This window comes from Mustelus asterias, chromosome 5, assembly GCF_964213995.1.
Source record: "Mustelus asterias chromosome 5, sMusAst1.hap1.1, whole genome shotgun sequence".
NCBI classification, from domain to species: Eukaryota; Metazoa; Chordata; class Chondrichthyes; order Carcharhiniformes; family Triakidae; genus Mustelus; species Mustelus asterias.
This window is the reverse complement of record NC_135805.1, coordinates 13,426,424-13,441,448: the sequence shown is the minus strand read 5'-3', so window position 1 is coordinate 13,441,448 and position 15,025 is coordinate 13,426,424. Positions and strand designations below refer to the sequence as shown.

At 43.5% G+C, this 15,025-nt stretch overlaps 1 protein-coding gene across 1 annotated transcript in view; it reads right to left on the bottom strand.

Annotated features, from left to right (window-relative positions):
- LOC144493948 (serine/threonine-protein kinase MRCK alpha-like) overlaps positions 1 to 15,025 on the bottom strand; it is a 498,859-nt gene that overhangs the window by 266,273 nt on the left and 217,561 nt on the right. The gene's annotated exons all lie outside the window — the stretch shown is intronic.

The window sequence follows — 15,025 nt, the reverse complement described above, 5'->3', positions numbered from 1 at the left end:
CAAAATCAATCACAAAGTAAGCAAAGACCTCTCATGGATGGAGCTATTGGCTACATAACTGTGGTTCAATATTAATGAGAAGAATTGTACCCTGAGTGGATTATCAAACCAAGAAAAAATTTAAAACAAGATCACAACTATTTAAATGTATTTTTTTAATATTTTGTGTTTATTTAGTTACTTCATCCAGGAAGAGAACATAATTGATTCCAACTATGCCTGTATAAATAAATCAAACAGCTGGTGGTGCTAACAACATAGCAGGCAGGCATTGTGTAGGAGAATTGTCTTAAATGAGTCCCCCAAAATTGAGTCAGCAGTCAAAACTGAATGCTGGAAAAAGGACTAACCATGACGTTTTTGACAGATCATTTCTTACTTCTGACAGAAGACAAGCCACCAATCAAGTCCACTTCCCACCTGGCATGCTTCACTGTTTTGGAGATTATCAGAGGTACCAATAGAGCTGAGTGACATGATTGACAGCAGAAGGACAATTTTTTTTGGATTGGTCAATAGAGTCATAGAGGTTTACAGCATGGAAACAGGCCCTTCGGCCCAACTCATCCATGCCGCCCTTTTATTTTAAACCCCTAAGCTAGTCCCAATTGCCTGCATTTGGCCCGTATCCCTCTATACCCATCGTACCCATGTAACTATCTAAATGCTTTTTAAAAGACAAAATTGAACCCGCCTCTACTACTACCTCTGGCAGCTCGTTCCAGACACTCACCACCCTCTGTGTGAAAAAATTGCCCCTCTGGACACTTTTGTATCTCTCCCCTCTCACCTTAAACCTATGCCCTCTAGTTTTAGACTCCCCTACCTTTGGGAAAAGATATTGACTATCTAGCTGATTTATGCCCCTCATTATTTTATAGACCTCTATAAGATCACCCCTCAGCCTCCTACGCTCCAGAGAAAAATATCCCAGTCTATCCAGCCTGAACCAGGGATCGAACTAAAGGTTTCTTTGGCCACTAAAGATATATAACAGTGTTCTTCATATTAGTTCTTGCTCTTGCCCTTATGGAACAGCTTCTGCAGTAGAATAAATAGATTTTTTGTTTAGTGTATGTTGGGAGTCAGATTCATCTGACGAAGAGAAAGAAATGTTACAGAAGTTAAGAGTGAACAATCATAGGCCAAGGAAGGTGAAAGGTAAGAAAGCCAGTCATGTAGAAGGCAAATACACTCAGGAGCAAAGAATTAGAAAAATGATCAGCACCTCTATGAACAAAGGTTGATCACTCGAACACCATCTTCCCAGAGTAAGGTGACACACCTAGTTCATTCGCCTTTACATTGTTGGTAATCAAAAATCGATCAATCTCTAACATTAACTATGACTGAGCTTCCATAGCCCTCTGGGGTAGATTCAAAACCCTCTGTGTAAACACTATCTGCGTGGAGTTTGCACGTTTTCCCCATGTCTGCGTGGGTTTCCTCCGGGAGCTCCAGTTTTCTCCCACACTCAAAAGATGTGCGGGTTAGGTTGATTGGCCACGCTAAATTATACCTTAGTGTCAGGGGGACTAGCAGGCTAAATACGTGGGAATATGGATTGGGTGGGATTGTTGGCCTCCTTCTGCACTATAGGGAATTCTATGATTGTAAAGAAATTTCTCCTCATCTCAGTCCTAAGTGGCATCCCCCTTATTTTGAAATTGTGCCCCCTGATTCTAGACTCCCCAATCAAGGGAAACATCTTACTTGCATCTACCCTGTCTATCACTAAGTATTTTGTAGGTTTCAATGTGATCACCCTTCATTCTTCAAAACTCTAGAGAACATAGGCCCAGTTTACCCAATCTCTCTTCATAAGACAGTCCCACCATCCACGGAACAAGTCTGGTGAACCTTTGCGTGTACTCCCTCAATGGCAATAATGTCCTTTCAGAGGCAAGGCAGATAGAGGTCTGCAAAATTATGAGAGGCAGAGACAGGGTGGATAGTCAGAGGCTTTTTCCCAGGTGGGAGTTACAAGGGGTCACAGGTTCAAGGTAAGAAGGGGAATGATTAAGGGAGATGTGCAGGGGCAGTTTTTCACGCAGGGAGTGGTGGGTGCCTGGAATGCACTGCCAGAGGAGGTGGTGGAAGCAAGCACATTAGCCATATTTAAGAGGCAACTGAATGGGTACATGAATAGGAGGAAATAGAAGGATACAAACCTAGTAAGGGGGAGAAGGTTTTTTTGTAGTTTAGTTAGGGCATCATGATTGGCACAAGCTTGAAGGGCCACAGGGCCTGTTCCTGTGCTGTACTTTTCTTTATTCTTTGTTCAAAACTGCATGCAGTACTCCAGGTGCAGTCTAACCAAGCTCCTATACAATTGAAGCAAGATTTCATTACTCCTATTCTCAAACCCTCTTGCGATAAAGGCTAACATTCCATTAGCCTTCCTAATAGCTTTCATTACCTGCCTGCTAGCATTCCCTATCTTGGACATCTTAGAGAATTGTGGGGCTGGAGGAGCTTACAAAGACAGCAAGACTATAGAGGGATTTGAAAACAAGGATGAGAATTTTAAAATCAAGTATTTGCTTGACCAGGAGCCAGGGTAGGTCAGTGAGGACGAAGGTAGTCGAAGAACAGGACTTGTGCGTGAGTAAGAATTTGGGCTTTGGATGACAAGTTTACAGAGGGCAGAATATGGGAAGTCAAACAGGAATGTGCTGGAAAGTCGAAGTCTAGAGGTGGCAAAGTCATAGTGAGGGTTTCAGCAGATGAGGTGAGGCAGGGGAGGCTACAGAGGTCGAAATCAGTTTTTTAAAAAATCTAGGAATAGTTAGAAGACAGTAATGTAATGGAGTCACATGAGAAGTAGAAGGGAGGGGGTGCTCCAGATGACCCATATAGCATGTAATGGAATCATCAAAAGTCATCACATTGAGTGCTTTCAAATGGCAACAGAATTGTAAAAGTGGAAATCAAGTGATTTGCAACAGCCACAAAAGTCTCCACAAATGAGACCAGCCTTATAGTGACTTTTAAACATGTGGTTTGGTCATTTCATCTGTCTTTTTTGTGCCAGGTTTGGTTGTTGTGGAAGATATTATTGGTCACTGTGTTTCATGCACGTGCAACTTGAAACGCAGCGTGAAGAATTACTACCTGCGCTGTTAATTCACTAAATGGTCAATAATTGACGGGCAGGTTAGATTATAACAATTATCAACGTCCTGTAGTCAGGCATACAGGAGGATTCTAGAAAGCAAACTATCACAACAGCACTAACACTCGGGTCTAAAAACTTATCACTCTATTAGAGGGGTTCCCAAACTGGGGGCTGTGGACCGGGGGGTTCTTGAAGGGTCTCCAGGGACGCTGACGGCCACTATATGACAGGCAAACACCGGTTCTAACGCTCAAAATTTTAAACTAATTAGAGAAAACATACAGGCTAATCAGAGCAAGGCCTCTTGGAGCACTGGAGGCTGATTGGCCCATTTGATTTATTGATCTCTCTCTTGCTGGGCAGAAGAGCTCTCGGGGTCTTGGTCACTGGGGGTTTAGGTCACGAAGGGTTCCACAGCTCGAGAAGTTTGGGAAACCCTGTTCTATTAACTATAAAACATTTTGAATGCTCTGAAGTTGTATCTCATCACTGTAGCAATATAAGTCAGTCATAGAGACTTACAAAATTCTAACAGGGCTAGATAGGGGAGATGCAGGGAGGATGTTCCCGATGGTGGGGGAGTCCAGAACCAGGGGTCACAGTCTGAGGATTCAGGGTAGACTATTTAGGACGGAGGTGAGGAGACATTTCTTCACCCAAAGAGTGGTGAGCCTGTGGAATTCACTACCACAGGAAGTAATTGATGCCAAAACATTGAATGTATTCAAGAGGCAGCTGGATATAGCACTTGGGGCGAATGGGATCAAAGGTTATGGGGAAAAAGCAGGATTAAGCTATTGAGTTGGATGATCAGCCATGATCGTAATGAATGGCAGAGTAGGCTCAAAGGGCCAAATGGCCTCCTCCTGCTCCTATCTTCTATGTTTTTATGTTTCTATCTCTCTGTGTGTCTATACTCCTGATAGTTCTGCCACTTACTTTATAGCTCCCACCTGAATTGGATCTACCAAAATGCATCACCTCACATTTGTCCGGATTAAATTCCATCTGCCATTTCTCCGACAACTCTCCAGCCCATCTATATCCTGCTGTAATCTCTGGCAATCTTCATCATTATCCGCAACTCCAGCAATCTTCGTATCATCTGCAAACTTGCTAATTAGACCAGCAACGTTTACTTCCAAGTCATTTATATATATTACAAACAACAGAGGTTCCAGCACTGATCCCTGCAGAACACCACTAGTTACAGACCTCCATTCAGAAAAACACCCTTCCACCGCTATCTTCTGTCTTCTATGGCCAAGCCAGTTCTGAACCCATCTAGCAAGTTCACCGTCGATCCCATGTGGTTTAACCTTTTGCACCAGCCTGCCATGGGGGACCATGTCAAATGCTTTACTGAAGTCCATGTAGACAACATCCATAGCCCCTCCCTTGTCAATCATTTTTGTCACACCCTCAAAAAACTCTATCAAATTAGTGATACATGACCTCCCTCATACAAAACCATGCTGTCTGTCACTAATAAGACCATTCAGTTCCAAATGTATATAGATCCCATCCCCAAGGATCTTCTCCAACAATTTCACTATCACTGACATCAAGCTCACTGGCCCATAATTACTCGGGTTATCCTTGCTACCCTTCTTAAGCAACGGGACAGCATTACTTACAACAGGAACCCAGAGTTGGGACCCAACCCAACAAGAGGATGAAACTGAATGTGCTTCAGTCAGGTCATCAACCTGAAACACTCATTGCTTCTCTGGGCCACAAGAACTACAGCCAAATCTCAGCCATGCAACGTTACCAGTTGAGAGGTCAAACCTTGGCTTTATCAAATTAATTTTATGAATCCCTACAACAGTTCAGACATTATTTTGAGATCCTTTGCTTTGACATAAGAACTAGAACTAGGAGCAGGAGCCGGCAATTTAAACCCTTGAGCTTGCTCATTTATTCAATACAATCACAGCTGATCTCATCTCTGCCTCAATTCCACTTTCTTGCTCGTTCACCACAGTCCTTCAAACCCTTACTAATTAAAAATCTGTTTACCTCTTCCTTAAATTTACTCAATGACCCTACATCCACCACGCTCGAGGGTACTGAATTCCACAGACTCAGTACTCTTTGAGAGAAGTAATTTCTTCCCATCTCTGTTTAAAATCTGCCACCCCTTATCCTAAAACTATGACCTCTTGTTCTAGATTGCACTACAAGAGGAAACATCCTCTCCACGTCTACTTTGTCAACGCCGCTCATCATCTTGTACACCTCAATTAGATCTCTCATTCTTTGAGACTCCAGGGAATATAGGCCTAAACTTCTCAATCTCTCTTCATAAGACAAACCCCTCATCACTGGAATCAATCTAGCGAATACCCTCTGAATCGCTTCCAATGTAAGTAGCTACATTCCTCCTCAAGTAACGGGACCAAAACGGTACACAATGCTCTAAGTGTGATCTCACTAATGCTTTGTACAGTAACAGCAACACTTCACTATTTTTGTATTCTATTCCAATAAACACCAAGATTCCATTTGCCTTCCTTATTAACTGCTGTACCGACATACTGGCTTTCTGCAATTCATGCACAAGGACACCCAGATCCCTCTGCACTGAAGCGCTCCAAAGTTTCTCTCCATTTAGATAATAATTTGCCTTTGCATTTTTCCTAACAAAATGGATAACCTCACACTTGTTCACCTTAAGCAAGGTACCTTGCGTTTGACAAGGTACCACATGGTAGGTTGTTGCATAAGGTTAAATCTCACGGGATCCAGGGTCAGGTATGTAAATGGATACAAAATTGGCTTCTTGACAGAAGCCAGAGGGTGGTTGTAGAGTTGTTTTTCAAACTGGAGGCCTGTGACCAGCGGTGTGCCTCAGGGATCAGTGCTGGATCCACTGTTATTTGTCATTTATATTGATGATTTGGATGAGAATATAGGAGGCATGGTTAGTAAGTTTGCAGATGACACTAAGATTGGTGGCATAGTGGACAGTGAAAAAAGTTACCTCCAACTGCAAAGGGATCTTGATCAATTGGGCTGACGAATGGCAGATGGAGTTTAATTTAGACAAATGCGAGGTGATGCATTTTGGTAGATTGAACCAGGGCATGACTTACTCAGTTAATGGTAGGGCGTTGGGGAGAGTTACAGAGCAAAGAGATCTAGGGGTTCATGTTCATAGCTCCTTGAAAGTGGAGTCACAGGTGGACAGAGTGATGAAGAAGGCATTCGGCATGCTTGGTTTCATCGATCAGAACATTGAATACAGGAGTTGGGACGTCTTGTTGAAGTTGTACAAGAAGACATTGGTAAGGCCACACTTGGAATACTGTGTGCAGTCCTGGTCACCCTATTATAGAAAGGATATTATTAAACTAGAAAGAGTGCAGAAAAGATTTACTAGGATACTACCGGGACTTGATGGATTGAGTTATAAGGAGAGGCTGGATAGACTGGGACTTTTTTCTCTGGAGCGTAGGAGGCTGAGGGGTGATCTTATAGAGGTCTTTAAAATAATGAGGGGCATAGATCAGCTAGATAGTTAATATCTTTTCCCAAAGGTAGGGGAGTCTAAAACTAGAGGGCATAGGTTTAAGGTGAGAGGGGAGAGATACAAAAGTGTCCAGAGGGGCAATTTTTTCTCACAGAGAGTGGTGAGTGTCTGGAACAAGCTGCCAGAGGTAGTAGTAGAGGCGGGTACAATTTTGTCTTTTAAAAAGCATTTAGATAGTTACATGGGTACGATGGGTATAGAGGGATATGGGCCAAATGCGGGCAATTGGGATTAGCTTAGGGGTTTTTTAAAAAAAGGGCACCATGGACAAGTTGGGCCGAAGGGCCTGTTTCCATGCTGTAAACCTCTTTGACTCTAAGCACCCTCTGCCAAATTTAGCCCCAGTCACTTAACCTATCCATAGCCATTTATAACTTTCTTATTTCATTATCGCAATTACTATCACATCTGCAAATTTGGCTATGGTGCCACTATCCCTGTATCCAAGTCATTAATATAGATTGTAAATAGCTGGGGTCTGAGGACTGAACCCTGCACCACCCTACTAGTTACATCTTGTCAACCAGAAAAAGATCTATTTATCCTGACTCTCTGCTTTCTTTTGGTTCATCAACCCTGAATCCAAGCGGATAAATTACCCCTGAACCCATGGTAATTAGACAGATTCACATAGACTGCCTTGTGAAACCACTCTGCTGCAAGGTCATGTCTACTGACTGTTTTTGGTCTATGCCCAATTCTTTGGTACCTGAAATTTGAGTTCCTTTATTTACAGGTCCCTTCAGATGTTTGGTCAACTGAAATTTTCCTAAAAATATCTTCGGATGCCAGCTAAGTAGCAGTGCTCCTGATTCAAATAGTCCCAAAACTAAGGATGAACAGTGGGTTTGAATGGCGGAGACGCAGGTAATGAACACAGAAAACCACAGACTCATTGCCCAGATGGACAACAATAAAAAAGAAAGCCCAGCTGTTGCTTGTGAAGATCCAGCAGAGTCTCACCAATTTAGCAAATGTAAAACATCCAGAATGTACTGAGTGTCCAAGTGTTAGCTACTTGCCAGAATTCAAAGAATTACATAAAGGAAACATCCTCAGTTGAATTTCAAAATCTTTCTTAACATATCGCACCATATGTCACACTCGTCAACATGCCTCCTGAATCAATCCAAGAGGCAGGATTATAGGAGACATGCTCTCTTTGGTACATTGCAAATACAAGACTGTATTCTATACAGTTTTGAGAATATCCAAAAGCTAACACTAACGACCAGCTGTTTATGCAACTTATACAGCACCTTAAATGTTGCAAACATCCCAAATTCCTTCACATTTGTGCAGTTTATTTCATGAAGCAACCTGATTACAGATAACAGAGGTATGGAGAAACCGGGGTCTTTAAATGGCAAGGCCACTATTCAGGTACTTCCTGTGGGGAAATAGTTCTAAATAGGCACATCCTGGAGTTAATAGATCCTTAATAATCAATGGAAGTTTTTACAAATTACCAGCTGCTTAATCTGACCTGTTAATTTGATAGATAAAGGAACATTAACTCTCCTAGGGAGAGTGTTTGCTAGTGCTGTTGGGGAGAGTTTAAACTAATATGGCAGAGGGGTGGGAACCAATGCAGGAAATCAGAAGGAGGTAAAGTGAGGACAGAAACAAAAGGAAAAGTGGAAGGCAGAGAAACCACAGACAAAAGTTAAAAAGGGCCACATTACATCATAATTCTAAGAGGGCAATAAATGCCAAAAAACAAGCCTGAAGGCTGTATCTCAATGCGAGGAACATTTGTAATAAGCTGGAAGCATTAGCTGCGCAGTCATTAACGGATATGATGTAATTGGGATCACGGAGACCTGGCTCTAGGGTGTCCAGGGATGGGAACTCAACATCCAGGGGGATTCAATATTCAGGAAAAATAGACAGAAAGGAAAGGGAGGTGGGTAGCGTTGCTGGTTAAAGAGGAGATTAATGCAATAGTAAGGAAGGACATTAGCCTGGACGATGTGGAATCTGTATGGGTGGAGCTGCTGAAAGGACAAAAAGCACAAGTGGGAGTTGTGTACAGACCACCAATCTGTAGGAGTGAGGTTGGGGATGGCATCAAGCAGGAAATTAGAGATGCGTGCAGTAAGGGTACAGCAGTTATCATGGGTGACTTCAAACTGCATATTGCTTGGACTCACCAAACTGATAGCAATGCGATGGAGGAGGATTTCCTGGAATGTATAAGAGATGGTTTTCTCGACCAATATGTCCCCATACATGCCCCGTCTACATCAACAGGGACAAAGTAGAAACAGTCGAGAGCTTCAGGTTTTTAGGTGTCCAGATCACCAACAACCTGTCCTGGTCCCCCCCATGCCAACACTATAGTTAAGAAAGCCCACCAACGCCTCTACTTTCTCAGAAGACTAAGGAAATTTGGCACATCAGCTATGACTCTCACCAACTTTTACAGATGCACCATAGTAGGCATTCTTTCTGGTTGTATCATAGCTTGGTATGGCTCCTGTTCTGCCCAAGACAACAAGAAACTACAAAAGATCGTGAATGTAACCCAATCCATCACACAAACCAGCCTCCCATCCATTGATTCTGTCTACATTTCCCGCTGCCTCGGCAAAGCAGCCAGCATAATTAAGGACCCCACGCACCCCAGATATTCTCTCTCCCAACTTCTTCCGTCGGGAAAAAGATACAAAAGTCTGAGGTCACGTACCAACCGACTCAAGAACAACTTCTTCCCTGCTGGCATCAGACTTTTGAATGGACCTATCTCAGATTAAGTTGATCTTTCTCTACACCCTAGCTATGACTATAACACTACATTCCACATGCTCTCATTTCCTTCTCTATGAACGGTATGCTTTGTCTGTATAGCGTGCTCAAAACAATACTTTTCACTGTATACTAATACATGTGACAATAATAAATCAAATCAAATCAAGGAACCAACTAGAGAGCAGGGCATCCTAGACTGGGTATTGTGTAATGAGAGAGAATTACTAGCAACCTTTTGGTGCAAGATCCTTTGGGGAAGAGTGACCATAATATGGTAGAATTCTTCACTAAGATGGAGTGAAAAGTCTGAGACTAGGGTCCTGAACTTAAGGAAAGCTAACTTTGATGGTATGAGATGTGCATTGGCTAAGATAAGCTGGAATGGGATACCTAAGGGGTTGAAAGAGGATAGGCAATGGCAGACACTGAAAGAACACATGGATGAACTTCAACAACTGTAAAACTCTGTCTGGCGTAAGAGTAAAACGGGGAAGGTGGCTCAACCATGGCTAACAAGTTGAACAGTAAGAAGTCTCACAACACCAGGTTAAAGTCCAACAGGTTTATTTGGTAGCTACCAAATAAAGCTGTTGGACTTTAACCTGGTGTTGTGAGACTTCTTACTGTGCTTACCCCAGTCCAACGCCGGCATCTCCACATCATAACAAGTTGAAATCAGGGATAGTGTCAAAGCCAAAAAGGAGGCATATAAATTGGCCAGAAAAAGCAGCAAACCTGAGGACTGGGAGAAATTTAAAATTCAGCAGAGGAGGACAAAGGGTTTAATTCGGAAGGGGAAAATAGAATATAAGAGTAAGCTTGCAGAAAACATAAAAACTGACTGCAAAAGCTTCTATAAATATCTGAAGAGAAAAAAACTGGTGAAGACAAATGTAGGTTCCTTACAGTTAGAAGGAGGTGAATTCATAATGGGCAACAAAGAGATGGCAGACCAGCTGAACAAATAATCTGGATCTGTGTTCACTAAGGAGGAAACAAATAACCTTCCAGAAATACTAGGGAAGAAGAGGATCTAGCATGAAGGAGGATCTGAAGGAAATCCTTATTAATCAGGAAATTGTACTGGTTAAATTGATGGGATTAAAACCCAATAAGACCCCAGGGCCTGATGCCCTGCATCCCAGAAGTGGCCCTAGAAATAGTGGATGCATTGGTGATCATTTTCCAGCATTCTATAGATTTTGAAAGATTTCTTGTGGATTGGAGGGTAGTTAATGAAACCCCACTTTTTAAAAAGGGAGAGAGAGAGAGAAAACCGTGAATTATAGATCGGTTAGCCTGACATCAGTGGTGGGGAAAATGCTGGAGTCAATTATTAAGGATATAATAACTGAGCATTTGGAAAGTGGTGACAGTATCAGTCAAATCAGCATGGATTCACGAAAAGGAACTTGTGCTGGAATATTTTGAGGATGTGATCAGTAGAGTACCATAAGGGTGAACCAGTGGGCGTTGTGTATCTGGACTTCCAAAAGACTTTTGACAAGGTCTCACACAAGAGATTAGTGAGCAAAATTAACGCTCATGATATTGGGGGTAATGTATTAACATGGATAGAGAACTGGTTGGCAGTCAGGAAGCAGAGAGTGGGAATAAACGGGTCCTTTTCAGAGTGGCAGGTAGTGACTAGTGGAGTACCGCAGGGTTCAGTTCTGGGATCCCAGCCATTCACAATATACATTAACGATTTGGATGAAGCAATTGAATGCAATATCTCCAAATTTGCAGATGACACTAAGCTGGGTGGCAGTGTGTGCTGTGAGGAGGATGCTAAGAGGCTGCAGGGTGACTTGGACAGACTGGCTGAGTGGGCAAATACTTAGCAAATACAATATCATGTGGGTAAATGTAGGCAAAAACAGGAAGGAAGATTATTATATGAATGGTGGCAGTTTAGGAAAAGGGGAAGTGCAATGTGACCTGGGTGTCATGGTGGAACAGTCGCTGAAGGTTGGCATGCAGGTACAGCAGGCGGTGAGGAAAGCTAATGGCATGCTGGCCTTCATAGCAAGAAGATTTCAGTATGGGAGTAAGGATGTCTTGCTGCAGTTATGCAGGGTCTTGGTGAGGCCACACCTTGAGTATTGTGTGCAGTTTTGGGTCTCCTAGTCTGAGGAAGGACATTCTTGCCAGTGAGGGAGTCCAGCGAAGGTTCACCAGACTGATTCCTGGAATGGTAGGACTGACCTATGAAGAGAGACTGGTTCAACTGGGCTTGTACTCACTGGAATTTAGAAGAATAAGACCATAAGAGAATAAGACATAGGAGCAGAATTAGGCCACTCGGCCCATCGAGTCTGCTCTGCCATTCAAGCATGGCTGATATTTTTCTCATCCCCATTCTCCTGCCTTTTCCCCATAACTCCTGATCCCCTTATTAATCAAGAACCTATCCAACTCTGTCTTAAAGACACTCAATGACCTGGCCTCCACAGCCTTCTGCGGCAAAGAGTTCCACAAATTCACCATTCTCTGGCTGAAGAAATTCCTCCTCATCTCTGTTTTAAAGGATCGTCTCTTTATCCCGAGGTTGTGCCCTCTGATTCTAGTTTTTCCCACCAGTGGAAACATCCTCTCCACGGCCAAATATTCAAGCCTCGCACTATCCTGTAATTTTCAATAAGATCCCCCCTAGTCCTTCTAAATTCCAAGTACAGATCCAGAGTCCTCAACCATTCCCCATATGACAAGCTCTTCATTCCAGGGATCATTCTTGTGAACCTCCTCTGGTCCCTTTCCAAGATGTGGAGATGCCGGCGTTGGACTGGGGTAAACACAGTAAGAAGTTTAACAACACCAGGTTAAAGTCCAACAGGTTTATTTGGTAGCAAAAGCCACACAAGCTTTCGGAGCTGCAAGCCCCTTCTTCAGGTGAGTGGGAATTCTGTTCACAAACAGAGGTTTCTGTTTGTGAACAGAATTCCCACTCACCTGAAGAAGGGGCTTGCAGCTCCGAAAGCTTGTGTGGCTTTTGCTACCAAATAAACCTGTTGGACTTTAACCTGGTGTTGTTAAACTTCTTACTGCCCTTTCCAAGGCCAGCACATCCATCCTTAGATACGGGACCCAAAACTGCTCACAATACTCCAAATAGGGTCTGACCAGAGCCTTATACAGCCTCAGAAGTACATCCCTGCTCTCTCGACATGAATGCTCATATTGCATTTGCCTTCCTAACTGCCGACTGAACCTGCACATTAACCTTAAGGGAATCTTGAACAAGGACTCCCAAGTCCCTCTGTGTTTCTGATTTCCTAAGCATTTTCCCATTTAGAAAATAGTCTATGCCTCCATTCCTCTTTCCAAAGTGCATAACCCCACACTTCTCCACATTATATTCCATCTGCCACTTCTTTGCACACTCTCCTAACCTGTCCAAGTCCTTCTGCAGCCCCCCTGCTTCCTCAATACGACCTGTCCCTCTACATATCTTTGCATCATCTGCAAACTTAGCAACAGTGCCTTCAGTTCCTTCTTCCAAATCGTTAATGTATATTGTGAAAAGTTGTGATCCCAGCGCCGACCCCTGAGGCGCACCACTAGTCACCGGCTGCCATCTTGAAAAAGACCCCTTTATCCCCACTCTCTGTCTTCTGCCAGTCAGCCAATCCTCTATCCATGCCACCACCTTACCCTTAACACCATGGGCTCTTAACTTATTTAACAGTCTCCTATGCGGCACCTTGTCAAAGGCCTTTTGGAATTCTAAATAAATCACGTCCACTTGCTCTCCTTTATCTAACCTCCTTGTTACCTTCTCAAAGAACTCTAACAGATTTGTCAGACATGATCTCCCCTTGACAAAGCCGTGCTGACTCAGTCCTACTTTATCATGCACTTCCAAGTACTCATAGGGTCATAGACTCTGCGATCTCATCTTTAATAATGGTCTCTAAATTCTTGCCAATGACTGAAGTCAGGCTAACCGCCTATAATCTCCCGTCTTAAACAGCGGTGTTACATTAGCAACTTTTCAGTCTTCTGGGGCCCTCCCTGCCTCCAGTGATTCCGGAAAGATCACCACCAATGCCGTCATAATTTCCTCAGCTATTTCTTTTAGAACCCTGGAGTGTGGTCCATCCAGTCCAGGTGACCTATCCACCTTCAGACCTTTCAGTTTCCCCAGAGCCTTCTCCTTAGTGATGGCCACTCCATTCACCTGTGCCCCCTGATTCTTCTGGAGCTCTGGCATCCCACTGGTGTCTTCCACCATGAAGATTGATGCAAAGTAACAATTCAGTTCCTCTGCCAGTTAGAACATAGAACATTACAGCGCAGTACAGGCCCTTCGGCCCTCGATGTTGCGCCGACCAGTGGAACCAATCTAAAGCCCCTCTAATCTACACTATTCCAATATCATCCATATATTTATCCAATAACCATTTGAATGCTCTTAATGTTGACGAGTCCACTACTGCTGCAGGCAGGGCATTCCACGCCCTTACTACTCTCTGAGTAAAGAACCTACCTCTAACATCTGTCCTATATCTCTCACCCCTCAATTTAAAGCTATGTCCCCTCATGCTAGCCATCACCATCCGAGGAAAAAGGCTCTCACTATCCACCCTATCTAATCCTCTGATCATCTTGTATGCCTCTATTAAGTCACCTCTTAACCTTCTTCTCTCTAACGAAAACAACCTCAAGCCCCTCAGCCTTTCCTCATACGATTTTCCCACCATACCAGGCAACATCCTGGTAAATCTCCTCTGCACCCTTTCCAACACTTCCACATCTTTCCTATAATACGGTGACCAGAACTGTACGCAATACTCCAAATGCGGCCGCACCAGAGTTTTGTACAGTTGCAGCATGACCTCCTGGCTCCGAAACTCAATCCCTCTACCAATAAAAGCTAACACACCGTACGCCTTCTTAACAACCCTATCAACCTGGGTGCCAACTTTCAGGGATCTATGCACATGGACACCCAGATCCCACTGTTCATCCACACTACCAAGTATCTTACCTTTAGCCCAGTACTCTGTATTCCTGTTACTCCTTCCAAAGTGAATCACCTCACACTTTTCCGCATTAAACTCCATTTGCCACCTCTCAGCCCAGCTCTGCAGCATATCTATGTCCCTCTGTAACCTGCCACTTCCCTCCGCACTGTCTACAACTCCACCGACTTTAGTGTCATCCGCAAATTTACTAATCCATCCTTCCACGCCCTCATCCAGGTCATTAATAAAAATGACAAACAGCAGTGGCCCCAAAACAGATCCTTGCGGTACACCACTAGTAACTGAACCCCAGGATGGATATTTCCCATCAACCACCACCCTTTGTTTTCTTACAGCTAGCCAATTCCTGATCCAAACCACTAAATCACCCTCAATCCCATGTGTCCATATTTTCTGCAAAAGCTTACCATGGGGAACCTTATCAATCGCTTTGCTGAAATCCATATACACCACATCAACCGCTTTACCCTCATCCACCTCTTTGGTCACCTTCTCAAAGAACTCAATAAGGTTTGTGAGGCACGACCTACCCTTCACTAAACCGTGCTGACTATCCCTAATCAAATTATTCCTTTCTAGGTGATCATAGAATCATAGAAACCCTACAGTGCAGAAGGAGGCCATTCGGCCCAT